Raw genomic sequence first — 23,848 nt, 5'->3', positions numbered from 1 at the left:
GGCTTTTATCTCTTAGTCCCTGATCTGAATATAGTTTATGGTCCATCTTACCTGGTCTATTTAAGAAGTAGTTCTAATGTGTTTACATGCAGTAAAACACACCAGCACAGCAGAAATGGAAATAATGTGCAGAACTTGTATTTCCATGCATTATTTCCCAGCCCTCATGCAAAATGTATTACCATGAAAAAGAGTAAAGCAGTAGGGATGCGCATTCAGCATCCATTTCTTGTATTAATTTCCTATAATGCGCGTAAGTTTCTATGTGTGTAATATACATCTGTGAGGTATGCACATAATGGGAAATGAATGAAACGAATGGCTGCCGAATGCCTCTGAATGCACATCCCTATGTAACCCTTTGTTCTGGATAGTCACTGTTTTCAGGGGCACACAAAGGAATCTATAACTGGGGCTGTCTTCACACTTCTTATTTCCCTCTCTGATATCCCTAAGGGGTGGATTCTTTTCTTTGGGGGGAAGGCTAACCTTCTTGGCTCAGGTAATAATGATATCCCATGTGTATGTGTTACCATTACTCTTCAGGACAAGTATACTTACAAACTAGGCAGGACTTACTGGATGGGTGTTCAAATTAAACTTTACCTTGATTTATTTTAAAATAATCAATAGATGCAAAAAATAAAGTGTCCAGTCATATATTATCCAGTGTCCCCAGCTTTACATGAGCCAGGATTTGATAGCTCTCTAACTCTGTGGATATGGTCCTCCAGACAGGAGCTTAGAACTGACTTATTCTCCATTGTGTGGGATGATAACTGTCCCAAGGTGACTTAAGTATCCTAACCATGATTGGATCCCTTCCCACAGTACCTGAAATCCACATCAAATGCCTTGCTTCACCTGGCAGTGTCCTGAGTCCTAAGGTGGAAACTACATTGAGTGTTTCCAGATGTTTTTTCTCCCTTGTTGGATCCTCTTCAACAGAAAGATGTTGGCCTCCCAGGAGGAAAGCCCTATACTGGAAACAGTTACCTCAGGTCTCCAGTTTGGGGAAAAGGGGCAGAAAATTCTCTCTTTCCCAAAAGGTAGAAAAATACAAAGCTTAGAAAAACTTGAATCAGGACCTCTTCTCACAGCAGGGTGCTGCAACCTCCTCTTATGCTTGTCAAGAAGATATACAGTCTTTCCTGACCACCCTGGGCAGGGAATCAGCCTGCCAGGAATGGTACAGGACCCAAAATGCAGAAACCAGAAAAAACTGTAAAACTTCTTCTTACTAGCCCTCTTCCTTCCAGCCCAATTAAAGGAACTGGCAAGGCTTGTGCCCCTCTTTACCTATGCCAGACTGGGGGCCTAACTCAGAGAGCACACATAATTCATATCCTTCCCTCCTGAAATCAAACTATATCTGCTCTCACTTCACCTAAACTAGCTCCCTCTTATGTCTAAGGGATTTCCAATTCCCAGATAACCTCTGAGGGAAATGCTGATCAGAATGGTATATCTCTCTGCAGCTATATACACCCAAGGGCTGGGAACTAGGGACATCTGATGGAGACTCCCTACTCTCTACATCTATACAGCAGTACATAAAAAATCTTCATGCATTTCATCACTCTTGCAACATTAGCTATACTTCAAGAGGTATAGCTGACTTCCCGCCTAGAACATCAGCTGGCTAATGTAACCACTGATCAGTGTTGCCAGGTTTTCATGAAAGAACAAGCACTTTTCCCAAAAAAAACAAGCCCAAAACAAGCCCAAAACACGTGAAGTTGAAACTTTTTTTTATTTCTTATAACATTGAACACTTGAAATACTTTTGTAATGCACACATAATGGCTGACTTTATTGTAATAAATTGTAGCTCTCACAGTTAACTAAAACAAGTGTGACAATTGATATCAGCCAGTTCTTCATTGTCTGTAAGGTCAGCATTGTCACGATACATATTTTCATTGAATCGCTTCAGCATATTACTACCTGGCACGAAGCTGGTACAGCAAATACCCTGGCGTCTCATGCCATAACGTACTTGCAATATTGCCGAAAGAGTTGCATTTGCCATACGGTTTCTTGTCTTGGACTTTATTAAATTTACTTGAGAGAATACTCTTTCAACATCTGCGTTACTCAGAGGCAGTGCTAAAAGTGAAAGTTTCCATGTCACATTTCTTACCTGTAGTCAGCTGGTATAGACAAGCTTTTTTTGCCAAAATAAGGATCTTTTTTGTAAAGGTGATCTGCTGCAGGGAGAAGAAATGAGGGAAAAAATAGATGAAATCAAGTGGAGTAGAACAAATTAAAAAATACCTGCCTCTCTCACACCTTCCCTCCTCTGAGCACATTTCTGGCCCCCACATCATCATCATCATTCCCCTCTCCCCATCGAGCACATTTCTGGCCCCCACATCATCATCATTCCCCTCTCCCCATCAAGCACATTTCTGGCCCCCACATCATCATCATTCCCCTCTCCCCATCGAGCACATTTCTGGCCCCCACATCATCATCATCATTCCCCTCTCCCCATCGAGCACATTTCTGGCCCCCACATCATCATCATTCCCCTCTCCCCATCAAGCACATTTCTGGCCCCCACATCATCATCATTCCCCTCTCCCCATCGAGCACAGTTCTGGCCCCCACATAATCATCATTCCCCTCTCCCCATCAAGCACATTTCTGGCCCCCACATCATCATCATTCCCCTCTCCCCATCGAGCACATTTCTGGCCCCCACATAATCATCATTCCCCTCTCCCCATCGAGCACAGTTCTGGCCCCCACATCATCATCATTCCCCTCTCCCCATCGAGCACATTTCTGGCCCCCACATCATCATCATCATTCCCCTCTCCCCATGGAGCACAGTTCTGGCCCCCACATCATCATCATTCCCCTCTCCCCATCGAGCACAGTTCTGGCCCCCACATAATCATCATTCCCCTCTCCCCATCGAGCACAGTTCTGGCCCCCACATAATCATTCCCCCCTCCTGATACCTGGCTGTAGCTGCAGTCTGATTCCTTTGATGTTGCTGCTCTGAGCTCTAATGCCGTGCTGCTGGCCTTCCCGTCCACGTGCGATGCAGTGCTGGATGGAGGACGCGGTACTCAGCTGGCTGGGTCTGCTGCGCTGCCTGCGCTCTGCCCACAAAACGTGCTCTCCTCACATCGGGACCGGGTGTGGCGTGCATTAAAAGCTCTGTCTGCTCACTCTGATTGGCTCTTACTGCTGCAATATAGGGATAGGATGCGCCTGCTAAGGACACAGGCTTCATCGTAGCAGCAGCCAATCAGTGTAACATGATTCAGACTTCAGCGCACAGGTCCCGCCCAACAAGCCCAAAAAAACGCGACCGAAAGAAAAAATAAGCCCAATTAAAAGCAACCCGCGAGTCGGAAAAAAAAACCGCGAATGACTTCAAAAAGAAGCCCAATCTCGCGGTAAATAAGCGAGGTTGGCAACACTGCCACTGATGCTCCTGAGGCTGTGAATTAAAAGGGGCTGCAAGGCCACCAAAAAGATCCCCTCCCCTCCAACTCCCTGTCCAAAACTCCCTAGGGGTTTGGTGGCCAACCAGTACCCTTACTCAGACCTTTATTTAGTGAAAGCAACTCCCCTCTGATTAAGTCTCAAGCCCTTAGGAAATCTCTGTCCCTGGGAAGAAATTCACCCTCCCCATCCCAACCCTTTGGACTCCCCAAAGTTTACCATTCAATCCCTGGGTGTCTAGTGGGGCAGAAGTAATTCGGACTCTTATTTATATTCCACTTTTCATGACACTTCAAAGCAGATTACAAACAGGTTCTGTAGGCATTTCCCTTTTGGCAGAGGACTTACAATCTAAGGAACTGATTTGCTACGGCCTTTCTCCCAATCTGTGTCTATGGAAAAAATGCATAGTAAATCAGGCCCCAAGTTTCTACTATAGTTCCCGCTATGCTGAATGCATGAGTGATCGCTCATACGTTTCAGAGCATCACTCACAGGTCGCTCACATCAATTTTTATTTGTACTACATACAGAAATGCAACGCTAATGCTGGCACTCAAAAATTGTTGGTTTAAAATAATTGCTGCTTGCACAAAAAAAAAACACTTTCACACACTTAGTCACTCCTTGGAGGGAACATTGCTCAAGGTCACAAGAAGTGCCAGCAGGATTTTAAACATGGTTTCCTTGGTTCACAACCTGCTGCTCTAATCACTAAGCTGCTACTACTTTCTCCTGCCCCACCATCTTTAACAGGGCCCTCCATTTCCCTGATAATGTGATCAGGGCAATGGAGGGCCTGGGGTCAGCCAAAGCCATTTTGGAAAATGGCTCCAGAGGGGCAGAAGTGAGTGGGAATCACTCCTATCCTTATTAGATGCCCAGGGATAGAACAGTAAGCTTGGAAGAGTCAGAGAGTAAGAAAGAGGGAATATGCTTACCAAGAGGCGGGGCTTTTGTAAAGGAAGTGAGCTCAGTTAGCAGAGCTGTAGCTAGTTTATGGCCGTAATGGCCTCGGCCATAGGCGCCATCTACCAAGAAGTTCTATTTTGCTCACAATTTAGCTGAAGAGCTGCCTCCCCTTCCACCCAATTCACAGCTTTTTGGCAAGAACTTTTCTGCCTGCTTCAGTGCCCTTTCCGCAGTCAGAAGCAGAGCACTGGTTGTTAGGGATGTGAATCGTTTTAGGACGATTAAAATTATCGTCCGATAATTTTAATATCGTCTTAAACCGTTATGGAACACAATACAATACAGATTCTAACGATTTATCGTTATAAATCGTTAGAATCGTGAGCCGGCACACTAAAACCCCCTAAAACCCACCCCCGACCCTTTAAATTAAATCCCCCACCCTCCCGAACCCCCCCCAAATAACTTAAATAACCTGCGGGTCCAGCGGCGGTCCGGAACGGCGGCGGTCCGGAACGGGCTCCTGCTCTGAATCTTGTCGTCTTCAGCCGGCGCCATTTTCCAAAATGGCGCCGAAAATGGCGGCGGCCATAGACGAAAAAGATTGGACGGCAGGAGGTCCTTCCGGACCCCCGCTGGACTTTTGGCAAGTCTCGTGGGGGTCAGGAGGCCCCCCACAAGCTGGCCAAAAGTTCCTGGAGGTCCAGCGGGGGTCAGGGAGCGATTTCCCGCCGCGAATCGTTTTCGTACGGAAAATGGCGCCGGCAGGAGATCGACTGCAGGAGGTCGTTCAGCGAGGGTTCCGGCGCCTCGCTGAACGACCTCCTGCAGTCGATCTCCTGCCGGCGCCATTTTCCGTACGAAAACGATTCGCGGCGGGAAATCGCTCCCTGACCCCCGCTGGACCTCCAGGAACTTTTGGCCAGCTTGTGGGGGGCCTCCTGACCCCCACGAGACTTGCCAAAAGTCCAGCGGGGGTCCGGAAGGACCTCCTGCCGTCCAATCTTTTTCGTCTATGGCCGCCGCCATTTTCGGCGCCATTTTGGAAAATGGCGCCGGCTGAAGACGACAAGATTCAGAGCAGGAGCCCGTTCCGGACCGCTGCCGTACCGGACCGCCGCTGGACCCGCAGGTTATTTAAGTTATTTGGTGGGGGATTTAATTTAAAGGGTCGGGGGTGGGTTTTAGGGGGTTTTAATGTGCCGGTTTTTCGATTTTTCGATTTTTCGATTTTTAACGATTTTTCACGATTTTTCACGATATTTTACCCCCCCAAACGGCAACAATACGATTCCCTCCCCCTCCCAGCCGAAATCGATCGTTAAGACGATCGAGGACACGATTCACATCCCTACTGGTTGTTGCCACCGTGACCTACAAATCCTGACATGGGCACGGCTGCTAGCTCATGGGAGAGCGTGAGTCCCTGAAGCACAGCATGACTCAGAGAGGGGCCCCGAGCCACGCCGTGGGAGGTGAGCGCATGCAAGCACGGGTGGAGCAGGAACAAAGCAGGATTGGAACTAAAGCAAGGAACTCGGAACAGGCACCAAGCAGGATCAGCCCTCCGCTGGACCTACACACGCACCAAGGAGACCCAGCAATGCAATGCTAGTCTCAGGAGCAGCCCTCTGGCCACTCGAAAGCTCTTTGATGTATCTAATGATTTGGAATATTTTATTGCCATTTGGAATATTTTTAGATGAGTTTCTTATTGGATGATTTATTTATCAACTATTTGAACATATTTATTCTTTGTATTAATATAGTTAACTATTATGATTGATGGTTTATACTTTCTGATTTTATTGTTTGATGCTTTATGAGGTTCTGTTTTTCCATCGTTGCACTATATACAGAGTTTGGCTTCGTTTTGGTGAGGGTCTGTTTGCATTCTGTATGCATGACCAAGGTGAAGTATTCTGCTAATATGTAGTTTCTGCAGCTAGGTAGATAGTACATCAAGCTACGTAGAAAGAACATCGTACAAATCTACTCTTCCTTTACCTTTCATTATTCTAAATCACATTAAATCTTCACTGATGGTAACTGTGCTGTTCGTACGTATAACTGTGCATGTAAAACTGCCCCTCAAAACCCACCCCACCCCACAAACCTCACCCAGAGTTACTAGTGCTACCTCTTACAGTGGTTTAAATAGTTAACTATTTTATGAGCCTCTACAGAGGCAGGTCTCTCTCTCTCAGCTAATGAAAGCCTGTCTAGTTATTCTAAGAATAAATGGAGAATTTATATTTTCTGTCCTCCAGTTTTTAACAATGTTGCCGTTTTGAAGCTTTCCATGCAGTATCCACTTTTAAAGGAACAATGATGTTTGCCTATCACTGAAAACCCCCTTCAGCCAAACCTAACAGCTACATTCTCCTATATAACCTGTATACAGCTCTCAAAATCTATTCTAAGCTTTTATTTTATTCCTTTCATGTGTACTCCACATAAATACACACTTACTCAGTTGTATCCCATATACACTTGCATTTCTACACTTTCGATAAGAATGCAAATATTTACACATATATATGTTTCATCTAATCTAATAACCATACCCATGGGGCTATGAATCTCTAGGACTGTAGGGATATATTGAAAATACCTTGTTAATGCAATGAGTAACCTATTACATTAATTACTCATTGCACTAACAAGCACTATTACATAGTCATATCTGTCTTAAATTACATATTTTCAGTCAATGTTTAATATAAATTAAGAGTCATTAAGGTCAGTATAACAAATATTTTTATATATAACCAATTCCTCAAAAGACAAAAGAGAAATGAAAAGCGAGAAAGGTATGTTCCACACACGTCGCAAACCCTTCTCATCAACATGAAGGATAAAGACAAATCTTTAGAATAATCATAACATACCGAAAAACATTTTTTTCAAACTTTAATGAAAAATGATCATGTTCAAAAAGGAAACTTTCTTATTATTTACAATAAGGTTTATTCTTTATTTGCACTTGCCACAGACACGAAGGAATCTAAAATGGTTGACATTCTTGACACAAAACATGGCTGTTAGAAAGGTAGATCCAGTGCTCCAGACTTTAGCATGAAAGGATGCTGCATTCTCAGGGCTCCAATTTAGATTATGTGTATTGCATAAGGCTGTATCCAGGGGACTAATCTGAAATATCCAAGTAGGCAATCTGTTAAATTTTCACAAATAGTAGAATCATTTTCTGTGCAACTAAAAATACTGATACTTATTTATCCCATATTGATTAAAGTATTCTACATAATCTGTTCATCATTAATTTATCAACTTATATATTCTTAGAATAAGACATGCACATGGGTGGATTTCTAAGTTCAGAGAACTTAGAAAATCCGGTGGTCACAGAGAGCAGGGGGGCGAAACGGGGGGGCTGTCAGTCCTGTGCTAGCCGGCAGCGATCGCACCGCTGCGATGTGATCGCTGCCGGCGTTGCGCCGAATAACAACACCATAAAAGGTGTAGTTATTGGGTGCGAAATAGGCAGCAAAAAGGCTCCTTACCTTTTCGCTGTCCACACCATCCTCGCAGAGTCGACCCTGGTGACGCCCGGACTCCTCCTCTTCCGGGGCCGACTCCGCCTCAATATAGGTTGCGCAGGCATGCGCCACCTTCGCTAGCTATCGCAGGCTATCGCAGGCTTGCGCTAGCTATCGCAGGCTTGCGCTGTTAGCGCAAGCCTGCGATAGCCTTAGAAAATAAGGCCCATGATCTGTACCTTAGCATAAGTGTAACTCTACATATGTATACCAAGTTGAGACATTCTGGGTCAGACAAAAGTTTCAGCATTCAAGTTAAGTGTAAACTTTGTTATAAAAATTATGGTTTCCTTTTTGGACTTGATAATTTCATCATACCAATGTTTTTTTTGTATGATGTGATTATACTAAAGATTTTTAATTTTTGTTGTCCTTTGAGGAATGAGTTGTATATAAATATATTTGATATATTGACTTGACGGACTCTTGAATTTATTTATCAATATGGTCTAGGGGATTTTGTGATTTCTGCACCTCAGTAATTTTTTACCATAAGATATATTAAGGACAGATACATGAATAGCAATTTCATTCAACATGGAAAATACTAGCTATACAAAAGCAAAATATCTATAGTAGTGTTCCCCAACCCTCTGCTGGAGGCACACCTAACCAATCTTATTCTCAGATATTCAACAATTACACTGGTTCTCCATTATGTGCAACTATATCTGATGCATATTCATTATGGGTATCCTGAAAACCAGACCTGTTAGGTATGCCTCCAGGAGAGGTTTAGAAAGCACTGCTTTAGATATGTTAAGAGATGAATATAAGTTATCTTTATACTATGTTTCATGTTCTTTGATTGTAGGAGCATAATAAATAAAATTGAAACTTGGAAGGAGAGGGTTGGGAAACAGTGATCTAAATCATTATTTCAACTCACACCTCAATTACTACTTAATTATTATTAAACGTGCAGGCCTGAGAATTAATCACAGTGGTTCCAGATCATATAAAAAAAAGTGGTACAGCAGCATAATAATGGAGAAGTCTATATTCAGTAAGTTGGCAAACAAAGGGCTGGATTCATCATTCTTTGCAGAATGATGAATCCCGTGAAAAAGGGGGTAGGAGCAAAGGGGGGGGGGCGGGCCTGTGAAAGGCCGTAGCCGTTCGCACCGCGGTGGTGCAATTTCGCCAGCCGCAGTGCAGCCAGCTGCAGCCTTTCACGCAAATAGCGCCACCGTAAAATGTGGTGCTATTCGCCATGCAACTGCCGGCGATAATGTTCCTAACATTATCGCCGGCAGCGGTGCTGTGGCCAACTCCTCCCCCTCCCCGCCCCCTCCCCTTCCCACCCCAAATTCTCCCCTCCAGCTAATTTGCATTATATCGCATGTGAAAAGGCCCTTTTCACATGCGATATAGCCTTATCGCGTGCGTTAGGGTCTTTTCTCGTGTGATAAGGCCCTAACGCACGCGATAATGCTTTGAAAAATAACCCCCAAAGTTAGCTGGATAACTTGTCCTGGATATTTAGCATAATGCTGCTGATTAATCTCTCCAGTGAATATACCCGGATCAAGCCTAATTTGTTGCATAAAGTTATCCGGCTAACTTTAGGACTGATCCCCACATGACTAAAGTTAGCCAAATAACTATGAATATGTAGTTATCTGAACAACTTATTCACCACCTGAATTCCTCCAACATATCCAGCTATATAAGTTTTATCTGGCTAAGTCATTAACTGAATATACATGGATATGTCAAAGGCATTGATCGTGATGGGAAATTCAAAAAATAGGGTTTCTCCGACTAAGTTCTGCACTTAACTAGATAAAGCCCTCTGAATGTGGACCACAGAATAAAAACGTCACTTTTACCTTTCTTAAAAAGAAAAACAAGAGAATGAAGTTAACCTCAGGGGACAGGAATATGTCATATCACAGCCACTGTAGAACAAGGCAGGCACCATAAAAGCACACTTAAGTGGCAGAAAAGAAGTGGAAAGAGAGAAAGTAGGTGGAGAAGGAGATCTGTCGTATAAACTGGAATGTAAGTAGCTTTAATATCTACTATTCAATTTTTCTTGCTGTATTTCAAAATTACTTCTGCACTTTGCAAAGGAGCAAACCATATAATGACTTACCACTGATACTGAATGTGAACTATGCAGCAAAAACACAAACACACATTGTGTCTTGTGTTTTATTTTTAAATTCTACTAACATACTTTTAAAATATGCATGCTGTGAAAATAAGAAATTGTGATATTCTATTTTATTGAAATTACTCTGTGCTGATTTGTGTATGGGCTCTTGCTCCAAGTTCCCACGAAGCCATAAAACACTTAAAATACTGTCTGTGCAAATGCAAAATTTATGAATTCACACATCTACAGTTGATTTATGTGAAATAATAATGCACTATTTAATGCTTAAACATGGCTAGGAGCAATTCTAGGCTATCAAGATGTACAATGGAATAATAGATTTATAAGACGGATCACCTTCCTGCCTAGAGAAGCTTGTTTAAAGGTGTTGTACATATATATTAAACTATATGTAATTTTATTCTAAGTTAATGCTGTAGGCCTATTCTGCAAGTAGTGAAAGATTATTGCCCCAGTATTTGCAATAATAAAATGACCTGGCTCTTCAGCATAAGATATATAAGTAAAATAAAAAAGAGGTTTATTATATTAAGCTTCTTGTTACACCTCTTTTGTTTTTATAATTATGTCATTTCAGGAAACCATTTAATATTTTAATTAATTGTTTTCCTAATTAAAAACATTGGATATGATAGCAAAGATTGCCTTGCTAGTAATGACATACATGCTACCTAGGTTGCCAAAAAATTAAAAGGAAATTAAAGGCACTAGGTTCATAGATTATAAATTATATCCTATAGTCTAGTAAGTTTGTATGCTATATACTATACTAATAATAGAAACATATGCCTTAATAATTTAATCACAAATAATGTCTATAATTCACCCAAATTTGGAAGTTAGAAAACTTAGCAGTAGAAAGCTATTCATCAACTACAGTGAATAAATATTCCAAACCTCTTTTAAAAGCATTACTCGGGAATCCTATGTATCTTCCTAATTTTGTATAAATCTCTATATACTTGGGCTTTTGTACTGGTCCCCACTCTGACTCAAATACTACAATATTAGGTTTATCAAAATATGCGTGAGCCTCATTATCCCTTTTTGGACACGCAAAATCATTTTTCTGATGTTCCCACCATATGCAAGTGGGCAGAAAATGTGCTCTGAGCTTGCTACTGCCATAATGTGAACTCACAACAAAGGAAAAAGTCAAAATATATTGCATGCACTTCAAGCAGAAAACTATGGGGGTTATTTTCTAAAGCTATCGCACGCTTGCGCTACCAGCACAAGCGTGCGATAGCTCGAAAGCTTAGCGCATGCATGCGAAAGCAACATTGGGGCGGAGTCGGCCCCAGAAGAGGAGGAATCGGGGCAGCACTGGGGCTGACAATGCGAACACTGCGCGGACAGCGAAACGGTAAGCTTCCATATTGCTGCCTATTTCGCGCTGAATAACTACACCTTTTATGGTGTAGTTATTCAGTGCGATGCCAGCAGCGATCGCACCGCGGAGGTACGATCACTGCCATCTAGCGCAGGACCGCCCCCCACTTCGCCCCCTCCCACCCCCTGACACCGCCGGGATTCACTATGCCTTGCGGCATTAGTAAATCCAGGCCTATGTCATTTAAATATGATCAGAATCACTTTGAAATATAGAACATCAAGTCTTCCCATCACATCTCCTGCTCAACTATAGTCCAACCAGATGAGCGTCAATCCTGGTTTAGAAAAGGCTACAACATAGAGACAACTCTGGAAGCTCTTAATGATGTTGTGCTTCGGTATAGAGAAAAAGGAGTCTTGGTATTTATGATATTGTTAGATCTATCTGGTGCATTTGATTTGGTCGATCATCAAATATTATTGGGTCGATGCCAAGGGATGGGAATAGATGGGTTTGTTTTGAAATGGATTGCTTCTTTTCTTATGGCTAGAATGGCAGTAGTCCAAGTTAGAGGAGTGAGTTCAACTCCTTTTGTTTTAGATTGTGGGGTGCCCGAGGAGTCACTCCTGTCACCTTTGTTGTTTAATCAATTTATGAAGCACTTAGAGCAGATTTGAAGTTTGGGATTTCATGCGTTTCTGTATGCAGATGATGTACAATTGATATATGCTGTGGGTCCTGATTTGAATGAGTAGGTGAGTAAGATCAATGAAGGACTAAAGTTGATAGGTAGTCAGTTGGATAGAAATAAGTTGATATTAAATGTTTCTGGGAGGTCTGAGATGTAATCTCCTATAAGTTTAACTATTAAAGGAAAGGAGTTTGTTCACTGACTGTTAGGAGTCTGGGGGTTCAGATGAATAAGGAGGTTACTTATGAGCCCTATGTGGCAAAGATGGTCAGAACAGTGTTTTTGAAAATACATCAGTTAAGAAAGTTAAGATCTTTCTTAAGTTTCTTTGCATTTTGAATTGCGACTCAGGATCTGCTTTCCTCAATATTTGATAACTCTAATGGGGTATTGATGGGGCTGCCAGACAATTTAAAACAATGAATACAGGTGCTACCAAATAAGATGGCAAGGTTGATCTTTCAATGGCCAAGAAAGTTAAGTGCTAAACCCCTGTTAAGATCTATTCATTGCCTCCTGATTAAGGAAAGAATCAAATTTAAGATCATGAATTGATGTTTAGGGCTCTGCAAGGGACAGGAACAGCTTATTTTCAGAGGTTGCTTAAGAGTTACTGTAAGTCCCAAGTATAATCTTCAGTCTTCTTATGAGGTGTTGGTTCAGGTTCTACCTGTTCGGGAAATCCATAAGGTGTCTCACCAAAACAGAGTATTTTCAGTTTTTGGATCAGAGATTTGGACTTTGGCTTTGCTTGATATCAGATAAGAGAGTAATTTTCAAACATTTCATAAAAAAGTGAAGGCATGGCTGTTTCAATGTTTTTGAATTAGTGGCATCAGTCATTGTTCAGATGGATTGATATTGGAACTTTTATTTAATGTTTTATTTAGAGATGTGCATCAGACGCCCAATTGTTTCTGCTTTCGGTTTTGTGTAACCATGGGAAAAGTTTGTATTCCCGTGGATCGGCATTTTTTTTTTTCGTATCGAATCATTTTCGGTTTAGCATGCACTAACGGGAGTTAGCGCGCGCTAAACTGAAAACTGATTTTTTCCAAAAATTTGGGGAAAATGCAATCGGTTATCGGTGTTACCAATACATGACAATTCAGGAAATTTCCTAATCATGAATTTCCTAATCTTGAAAAAACGAATCCACATCCCTAATTTTATTGCATTTTATGTTATTTTATTGTTTTTTTATTATTGTTGTACACCGGCGCACTGGTCAGATTTTTGGGTGTGCAGAATATAAGCAGTTAGAAATAAATATATAAATAGATTGTTTTTCCTCAGAGATCCTCTTCCTTATGCTTGCCTTATGGTCGCTTGAATTCTGATACTATCCTCATCTCCATCACCTCAACAGAGAAGCTGTTCCATGTGCACTAGCGTTTCTGTAAATAAATATTTCCTGATATTATTTCTGAGTTTACCCCCTTTCATCCTCATCCTATGATCCCTCATTCCAGAGCCTCCTTTCCATTAAAAGAAGCCAGCCTCCTGTGCATTTATTCCTTGGAATTATTTAAAAATCTCTATCAAATCTTCTCCTTCCCTTCTTTTCTCCAGGATTCCAGAAATTACACTATCCTCTATTTTAGCAGTGATTCTATTAAGTTACGTGCCACCTGTCACAGGGATTCCCCTCCAGACAGAGCAAGGAAGGGGTCTGCAGAGAGCAGGGAGCTGATTAAAAAGTTGTCTAAAGATAGAAGCTGCATCAAAAAAGGCAGCCCCTCCCCCCCCCCCCTGATAGGTGCACTGGATTGTTGGTGAGCTCTGAGCACTCCATTTCAAAACTCCCTCACCTTCCATCGCCTTCCGTCGATTGGCCCAGACCAAACAAGGAAAAGGCAGGGAAAAAACTGACACAGTATCCCAAATTACTACAAAACATTCTGTGATAAATTTACACTTTAGAAATTAAGTAAGGAAAAGTAGGATTGCCAGTGCTAAACAAATTGTTTTCACTCTGTTTGTTATGTTAAGGAGGAGGATGTTAGAATGGAAGAGAAGAAATGGACACACATACATACACACACACTTGAACATTGATATAAATCCTATTATCTATGTGTTTGTATGTGCTTTTTTTTCTGTGCATGTATCTCTATGAGGGATATGTGTGTAGGAACGTAGGTGGGATGGGGGTATGATGATATGTTAGAGTGTGTGGTGTGGGGGGAGTATGTTTCCAATTGGAGACCAATGAGGAATGTGAGGTCTTTGTGTGATAAAGATGTGGGCAGGATGTTATTGTTTAGGTGTGTGTTGGGGAAAGGAAGAGAGAGTTGTATCTCCCAAAATAAAATAAAAAGGATTTTTTTTTTGGAGGGCCCTTTCACTGAAAATACAGACCCAGTGTTTTTGGCTTTTGAACATATCCCACATATTCTCATTTTCTTCCAATGAATCAAATATGATAACTTTCTGTCCCTTCTTTGCATATTTTCTCTCAGATAGGGGCACTTAGGGAAGATAAGGCCATCGTGGAAAGATATAAACAATTTCTTTGCTTCTGTGTTTACTGAAGAGGATGTTGGGGAGATACCTGTACCGGAGAAGGTTTTCATGGATAATGATTCAGATGAACTCAACCAAATCATGGTGAACCTAGAAGATGTGGTAGGCCTGATTGATAAATTGAAAAGTAGTAAATCACAAGGACCATATGGTATACACCCCAGGGTTCTGAAGGAAGTAAAAATGACATTTTGGATCTATTAGTTAAAATGTGTAACCTATCATTACAATTATCCATTGTACCTGAAGACTGGAGTGTGGCTAATGTAACCCCAATATTTATAAAAGGGGTCCAGGGGTGATCCAGGAAGCTACAGACCAGTTAGCCTGACTTCAGTGCCAGGAAAAATAGTGGAAAAAGTTCTAAAGATCAAAATCAAAGAATATATAGAAAGACATGGTTTAATGGAACAAAGTCAGCATGGCTTTACCCAAGGCAAGTCTTGCATCACAAATCTTCACTTTTTTGAAGGAGTTAATAAACATGTAGATGTAGGTGAACCGGTGGATGTAGTGTATTTGGATTTTTTCAGAAGGTATTTGACAAAGTTCTCATGAGAGGCTTCTAAGAAAAGTAAAATGTCATGGGATAGGAGGTGATGTCCTTTCGTGGATTACAAACTGGTTAAAAGACAGGAAACAGAAAGAAGGATTAAATGGACAATTTACTCAGTGGAAAAGGGTATACAGTGGAGTGCCTCAAGGATCTGTATTAGGACCCATGCTTTTCAATCAACCTAATAAATGAAGCTTGACTGACGTGCCGCAAATGCGCAGTAGAGAGCAGCTCTACTGTGCATGCACGAGAGCACGTCAGTCAGAGGGGAGCCCAGCGGAAGGCTGTCTTGGCAGCGGCGGCTGCACAGAAGGTCTCTGGGGGGGTCTCTCTCTCGCGCGCGCGGGGAGAAGCAGCGGCGGCGGCACAACCCCCCCAGTCGCTCCCCCCTGTCTCTCCCCTGTCTCACCACCCTGAAACCACCCGAGTCTCACCCTTCAACCCACCCATACCCCCCTCCCTCCCCTCACCCTTTCCCTATACCCCCGCCCACCTCTCACCCCATCGTCACCTATCTACCGTGCTCCACTGTAACCCCAGTTAAAACTTACAACCTTTATGTCTATATCAAGACACCGTTATTACCTGCTGTAACTGCTGTAAATAAGCTAATATTTTATATATATGTGTTTAATTGTTTAATAAGTTATCAATATAATCCACCATAACTGCTGTAATTAAGCTTTAATATATATCATTATATAATCTATTTATCCTTCATTAACCGCTGTAATAATCAACCATGTTCTAACCTTGTTAAGCAACCTATCCTGTAAATACTGATACGTTCCTTTTACCTTTCTCAGCTGCTGTCTTTCCTCCTTTACCTCTCTCCCCCCTCTCCCCCCCCCTTTTTTCGCTCATGCTCCACTCCCCCACCCCCTGTTTTTTTGTAATTTCCTCCTTTCTCAAGTTTATTGTAAACCGGCGTGATGTGCTTGCACGAACACCGGTATATTAAAAGCTGTTAAATAAATAAATAAATAAATAAATAAATAAATAAATAAATAAATGCCTCATCACCGAGCCCGGTGGAGAGGTGCGCGCGAGAGAAAGACTCCCGGCACCCTCTCATTTCTGTATCTGTGCCGCCGCCGCTGCTTCTCCCCGCACGCAAGAGAGAGAGAGACCCCCCCGGAGACCTCCAATGGAGGAGCAGCGGCGGCGGTTGTGTCAGGCGGGCCAGAGAGAAGAAGAGGGAGTGGAGGAGGGCTGGGAGAGGGAAGGGGTTGTGGAGGAAGTGGGAGGGGAAGGAAGAGGATGTAGGTGGGGAGGGTAAAGTTGTGGAATACAGAAAAAGGGAGTGGAGGAGGGCTGAGGGAGAGGGAAGGGGTTGAGGTGGTGGGAGGGATAGGGAAGATGAGAAGGGATGGAAGGAAGAGGATGTAAGTGGGAAGGGTAAAGTGGAGTAGAGAAAAAGAGGGAGTGGAGGAGGGCTGAGGGAGAGGGAAGAAGGGGAAGGAAATGGAAGGTGAGTGGGGAAGGAAAAGGGAAGAGGATATGACTGAACAAGTGGGAAGGGTAAGAAGTTCTGGAGAAGAGAAAAAAGAGTGGAGGAGGGCTGGGAGAGGGAAAGAGTTGTGGAGGAGGTGGGAGGGGAAGAAAGAGGATGTGAGTAAGTGGGGAGGGTAAAGTTGTGGAGTACAGAAAAAGGGAGTGGAGGAGGGCTGAGGGAGAGGGGAGAAGGGGAAGGAAAGGGAAGGTGAGAGGGGAAGGAAAAGGGAAGAGGATATGACTGAACAAGTGGGAAGGGTAAAAGGTTCTGGAGAACAGAAAAAAGAGTGGTGGAGGAGGGCTGGGAGAGGGATGGGGTTGAGGAGGTGGGAGGGGAAGGAAGGAAAAAGGGAAGTTGTGGAGAACAGAGTGGCTCTAACCGTGCCGGTCTGAACGATGGAATCTCGCCCGTTTTAACGGGCTTAACGGCTAGTATATTAATAAATGATCTGGAAAAGAATATGACAAGTGAGGTAATCAAATTTGCAGATGATACAAAATTATTCAGAGTAGTTAAATCACAAGCGGGATTGTGATAAATTGCAGGAGGACCTTGTGAGTCTGGAAAATTGGGCATCCAAATAACAGATGACATTTAATGTATATAAGTGCAAGGTGATGAATATAGGGAAAAATAACCCATGCTGTAGTTACACGATGTTAGGTTGCATATTAGGAGCTACCGCTCAGGAAAGAGATCTAGGCTTAGAGTGCTGTGGCAGTCAAAAAAGCAAATAATGTTAGGAATTATTAGGAAGGGAATGGTGAATAAAATGGAGGATGTCTTTGTTATGGTTCCTGGCCATGCTTACCCGCGGCCAGGCCCCCCTACCTTCCTCATGCTGCTGGCACAGGGTCCCAATCAGGGCAGCCAGCAGCGCACGGGCCGCGGCACGATGGCCTTCAGCGTAAGGGAGCAGCGTCGGGGAAGACGCGGCAAACCCCGCCTCTTAAAGGGGCAGCAGCGCGAAGACCAGGCCAGCCCCGGAAGATGACATCATCAGCCAGGGAGATTTAAACCTCTCCCTGAAAACAGGAAAACGCCTTTGCAACAAGGTTCCAGTGGTTACTTGCTTGTCTTCTTCTGGATTCCCTGTCTTCTGGCTGACTCAGACTGGAGATTGGACTTTGCTGTTTGCCGCCTGCCTCGGACCTTTGCCTGGTTTTGGACTTTGCTGCCTGCCCCGACCTGTGGCGTGGATTGTCTGTCTTCTGGCTGGACTCGGATTGGATTTGGACTTTGCTGCTTGCCGCCTGCCTTGGACTTTTGCCTGGATACTGGACTTAGCTGCTTGCCGCCTGCCTTGGACCTTTGCCTGGATACTGGACTTAGCTGTTTGCTGCCTTCCTTGGACCTTTGCCTGGATACTGGACTTAGCTGTTTGCCGCCTTCCTTGGACCTTTGCCTGGATACTGGACTTAGCTGTTTGCCGCCTGCCTGGGACCCTTGCCTGGATACTGGACTTTGCCGTTCGCCGCCTGCCTCTGACCACTTGCCTGGAACCTGGACTTTGTTGCTTGCTGCCAGCTCCAGACATCTTGCCTGGAACTTTTCATCACTGAGCTATAGTACATTTCCACCTTCTGGAGACGAGCACACCTTGGCTTTGCTGGTGGGTATCATTCCTCGTCCCGGACCAAGGATCCACGTTCCTAACAGTCTTAATGCCTCTGTATCACTCCATGGTGCGACAATAATAATGGAAGAGTTCTATTACCCCAGTATTGATTGATTTGACATAATCACTGGACAGAGGACATCTATTTATTTATTTGTTAAAAAATGTCCGCTAAACTTGTTTTTCTTCAAGAGACCCACCTCTCCCAAGTGGAGGCGTGTAAACTATGGAAGAGGGGGTTTGGGCAGATCTATTCAGCAGCTGGGTCTTCCAAGAGTTGTGGTGTAATGATTTTAATTCACACAGCGTTCGATTTTCAAATGCACAAACAGATAGTAGACCCAAAGGGAAGGTTTATTATTGTTAGAGGCCGCTTGATGGGGGTGGAGATAGTGCTTGCGTCCGTGTATGCCCCTTATCAATATGATCATGAGTTTTTTGTTAATTTAGTTTCTCAGCTCTCTCTACATGCGGACCGACCAATCATTGTAGGGGGGGACCTTAACTGCGTTATAGACCCTGCTTTGGATAGAAGACCAGGGACACAGGGTATGCCTATGAATGCTAACAAAGGTCCTTTATTTTTATGTCAAGAATTACGTATGCTTGACCTGTGGAGAACTCTGAACCCCGGAGACCATGATTATACCCACTTGGCTAGGGCCCACACATCCTGGTCTCGAATTGATTATCTTTTAGTATCGGAGTCTCTGTTGTCGAGATTCTCCACGGCGAAAATTGCCGAGCTTGTGATCTCTGATCATTGCCCAGTGACTGCCCAACTGGAGTTTGTAGCAGCCGTTGGGGGCTCCCAGTGGCGGATACCTGGATTTCTTTCCTCAGATCCTGTATTTTCCCAATATTTGCAGAAAAAGTGGGCTGAGTTTGCTGGGGAGAATGCCCAACACAATCAACAGGCGACCTTGTACTGGGAGACAGCGAAAGCAGTCATGAGAGATCATATCATTAGTTATGTATGCCACTACAAAAAGAAACAAAATGCTGAAATCCTTGCCCTCACCAAATCCTTGATGGCTTTGAAAAAAGACCTTATGAGACACCCCGCCAGTCACAATGTGGATGAGTTTAAGGCGACTCAAGTGGCGCTTAACAATCTCCTTCATAACAAGGCGGAGCGCTCGAAGCTTCATAAATTTCATATGTTTCACCACGCAAATAAAGCTGGTAAAATGTTAGCTTCCCTCCTCAAAAGTCAAGAGCCTAGTAAATTTATATCTGCTTTTAAGGACGATAAGGGTCGGGTACACAAGGGATCCTTAGAAATAGCGAATATATTTTCACAATTTTACCAGGATCTGTACTCCTCAGAAAATCCCTCCCCTGAGGACATTAATCATTTTTTAAAGAATATTTCTTGTCCTGTCCTAACGGAGGATCAACGTCTTGCTCTGAATAGGGACATAGTAGTGGAAGAAGTCAAAGAAGCGATTCTGGCTTTACCGTCCCATAAGGCCCCGGGGCCCGATGGCTTTGACTCTGTTTTTTATAACGAATAATAAGAAACTGTTTAAATATGATGTAATCTTAATGTTAATTTCAAAATACCATTATATCAGAAAACATGATGCCGGTTCACAGAAACCCGAGCCGTGTCGGGCCAACGCCAGCGATATATCCCAGCTGCAAACTTCGCTACGATAAGTGCAAAATATTTACTGCCTGTAAACTGACATAAGCTGTCGTTACAATATTACCTTCTAGAGAGACCAATGATTATAATATAGAGACGGTGTTACAGTCATTAAATGACCGCATATCTCTCATAGTGGCTCAGCGGGGCTATTGCATTTAAAGCCCGCCACTGTATATGAGGTCTCTCTAATTGAATTTAAGACTACATGGCAACGGCATCATGTTTTCTGATAGTCTGTTTTTTATAAAGCATTAATAACAGATATTTCAGAACCCCTGAGGAATTTGTTTGTGAACATGAAGGAGGAGGGGAAGATGCCTGATACTATGCGGTCTGCCAACATTGTGGTCCTACCTAAACCAGGACGAGACCCCATGCTTACGGGCTCATACAGGCCCATTTCCTTGTTAAACTTGGATATAAAGATTTATGCGAAAATACTGGCCAACCAACTCAAGCATGTTCTCCCATACCTGATTGAGAAAGACCAGGTGGGATTTGTTAAGGGACGCCGAGCAATGGTTAATATCCATCGGGTGCTTTGTGCCCTGGAAGAATGCATGCGTAGTAACTTGAGAGATCCAGTATTGGTGGCGTGTGATGCAGAAAAAGCATTCAACCGCGTAGAGTGGGCATTTTTGAAATCCACGCTAGAGAAATTTGGCATTACGGGGAATTTCTTTCAGTATATCACATTACTTTATACGAACCCCACTGCTAGGATCATGGTTAATGGTTCTTTGTCACATCCCTTTCCACTATGTCGAGGGACATGCCAGGGTTGTCCGTTATCTCCTCTTCTTTTTATACTATCAGTAGAACCTCTGGCAATAGCTCTAAGAACCCACCCAGAAATTGAGGATATATTAGTGGGGTCCAATAGCCACAAAACTTTACTTTTTGCGGACGATCTCCTCCTCTTACTTACAAATGCTAGGAAGTCTCTCCCTGCGGCTCTGGGCCTGCTTACCGAGTATCAGAAAGCAGCTGGTTTTAAATTGAATTTAGACAAAACAGAGGTGCTGGACATTGGGGGTACTTTGGAAAATGGGTGGCACAATTTTCCTGTTAAATGGGCGGGGGACAGACTCAAATACTTAGGGATTCAAATACATAAAAATCCTAAACAATGGTATCAGGTTAATATACCGCCCTTGTTAAACAAAATTAGAGGTAAACTGGAAGCTTGGCGGAGCTTCCCTTTATCATTACATGGTAGGATCGCAGTAATTAAAATGATTATTGCACCCAAGCTCCTTTATTTGCTATTGATGCTGCCAGTCTTTCTTTTGGGGAAAGATCTGAAGCATATACAGCGTGATGTTACCAGATTTATTTGGCAGGGTAAGAAACCTCGCTTGGCCTTTAAGGTTTTGACTGCCCCAAAAGAGAAAGGGGGTTTGAACTTACCTGATTTCAAACTATATGCTTGGGCTGCGAATTTAAGGTTTTTGGGAGACTGGTTGCAAGGTACCTCTGAATTTACGGATTATTCTCTGGCAGTTGATATTTGTAGACCTATGGACCCTAAACTGACTTTGCATTTGTCAAAGCGAGAATTGGTACATCAAGGTATTATGGCCCAATTGGTTCTTATATTAAGGAGGGTATGGGTGGAATTGCGATCTGCTTTGGACTTACCAGTCCGGGTTTCTTCTCAGTACCCATTGCAGGGTCACCCGGGACTTTCTCTCATGGATAATTTATTTAGAGGCTTCTCCCCTCACCTTGAGACCACAAACTTGGGTACACTGATGGATCCTACTTCTGGGTGCCTCCAGTCTTTTACTGCACTGGAAGCACAAATGGGCTTACGTCCTGACTGTTTTTTGGGGTATGCTCAATTACGTGCTTTTGTAAATAGACTTTTGAGGGAAGAGCATGGACCGCTGGATAATCCAATGTTTCTTTTCCTTAAACAGTTATATTTGAAGAAACAAGGGTCATTGTCCCTATTATATAAGTTTTGCCAGAATATTACCTCTTATCATACTTTTGAGCGGCTAGTTCTCAAATGGCAAGACGATATTCCTGAAGAATTGGATGTTCTTATGTTTAAAGAACTTATCTATCTTTAAAATTACTGCCAATGTATCCTTGAGGGAAATGCAGGGGAGAATTTTTCACAGGATTGTATATAGCCCAAGAGCTGCTTTTCGAATGGGGCTGTCCACCTCTGAGCTTTGTATAAAATGTGGGCAGGGGAAGGCCTCACTGATACATGCCCTTTGGGAATGCCCTTTGATCCACAGTTTTTGGGAACAAGTCCGTGTATTGATGTTCAATATGTTCTCTGTACAGATTCAGTGGTCTCGTGCATTCTGTTTGTTAAATATTGATACGGGTGAAGCCTCCCTGAATCATGATAATCTTTTGTTTTTTTCTAAAGTGTGTTTAATGGCTAAAAAGTGCATTTTATTAAAATGGCTGGACGCTAGTCCTCCGGATGGATCTCTTTGGACTAACCAGATGACAACTTTGTGCCAGATGGAATATGTCTCTGTGTACCATAAATTTTCATTCAAGAGGAAAAAGTTTTTCAGAGAAGTGTGGTTCGTGTTCTATGGATCTCTTCCAGTCAAGATTCAGCGGCTATTTCCCCTGGAGGCTACGGCTCCCAGGGAGGAGAGGGGGACGTCCAGTGCTTGCATACATGTGTGTATAATATTTTCTTTTTCTGATTTTGGTTTTTGCCGCCTTTTTGGGGCTACTGTTGCTCTAATCTACCAACAGTGGATAATGGTACATATTGATCCTTGTATGGTAAGACTGTATATTTCGCAATGTTACGAAAGGGAAGGGAGGGGGAGGGGGGTGCCTCTGAGGGGGAAAATTGTAAAATCAGTGTCCATTTGTTGTACTTTAGAAGGCCGCATATGGAGCAGTTTATTTTTATGGTCGCCAAGGCATTGGCAGTTTTGTAACAAGTTTTTGGCTGTGATGTTTTTGTTTTACTTATTGGACCAATAAAATACTTTGGAAAAAAAAATACAATCTTAGAAGTGCAGTCCAGATGTATTCCATGCATTAGAAAAGGTGGGAGGAAGGCAAAACGATTACCGGCATGGTTAAAAGGTGAGGTGAAAGAGGCTATTTTAGACAAAAAAATCCTTCAAAAATTGGAAGAAGGACCCCATCTGAAGAAAATAGGAAAAAGCATTAGCATTGTCATGTTAAGTGTAAAACATTGATAAGGCAGGCTAAGAGAGAATTTGAAATGAAGTTGGTCGTAGAGGCTAAATCTCATAATAAAAACTTTTTAAAATATATCTGAAGCAAGAAACCTGTGAGGAAGTTGGTTGGACCATTAGATGACTGAGGGGTTAAAGGGGTTCATAGGGAAGAGCAGGTCATTGCAGAAAGCTAAATGAATTATTTGCTTCTGTGCTTACTAATGAGAATATTGGAGAGATACCGGTTCCGGAGATAGTTTTCAGGGATGATGATTCAGATGAACTGGATGATATAGTAGGCCAGATTGACAAACTAAAGAGTAGCAAATCACCTGGACCAGATGGTATGCACCCCAGGGTTCTGGAGGAACTAAAAAATGAAATTTCAGATCTATTAGTTAAAATGTGTAACCTATCATTAAAATCATCCATTGTAACTGAAGAATAGAGGATGGCCAATGTAACCCCAATATTTAAAAAGGACCCAGGGGTGATCCAGGAAACTATAGACCAGGGAGCATGACTTAAGTGCCAGAAAAAATAATAGAATGTTCTAAAGATCAAAATCACAGAGCATTTAGAAAGACATGGTTTAATGGAACACAGTCAGCATGGATTTTCTCAAGGCAAGTCTTGCCTCACAAATCTGCTTCATTTTTTTGATGGGGTTAATAAACATGTGGATAAGGGTGAGCTAGTCGATGTAGTGTATTTGGATTTTCAGAAGGTATTTGACAAAGTCC

The sequence above is a fragment of the Rhinatrema bivittatum genome, chromosome 2 (genome assembly GCF_901001135.1).
Source record: "Rhinatrema bivittatum chromosome 2, aRhiBiv1.1, whole genome shotgun sequence".
NCBI classification, from domain to species: domain Eukaryota; kingdom Metazoa; phylum Chordata; class Amphibia; order Gymnophiona; family Rhinatrematidae; genus Rhinatrema; species Rhinatrema bivittatum.
The sequence above is the reverse complement of the archived record's forward strand: the minus strand, read 5'-3'. Positions refer to the sequence as shown.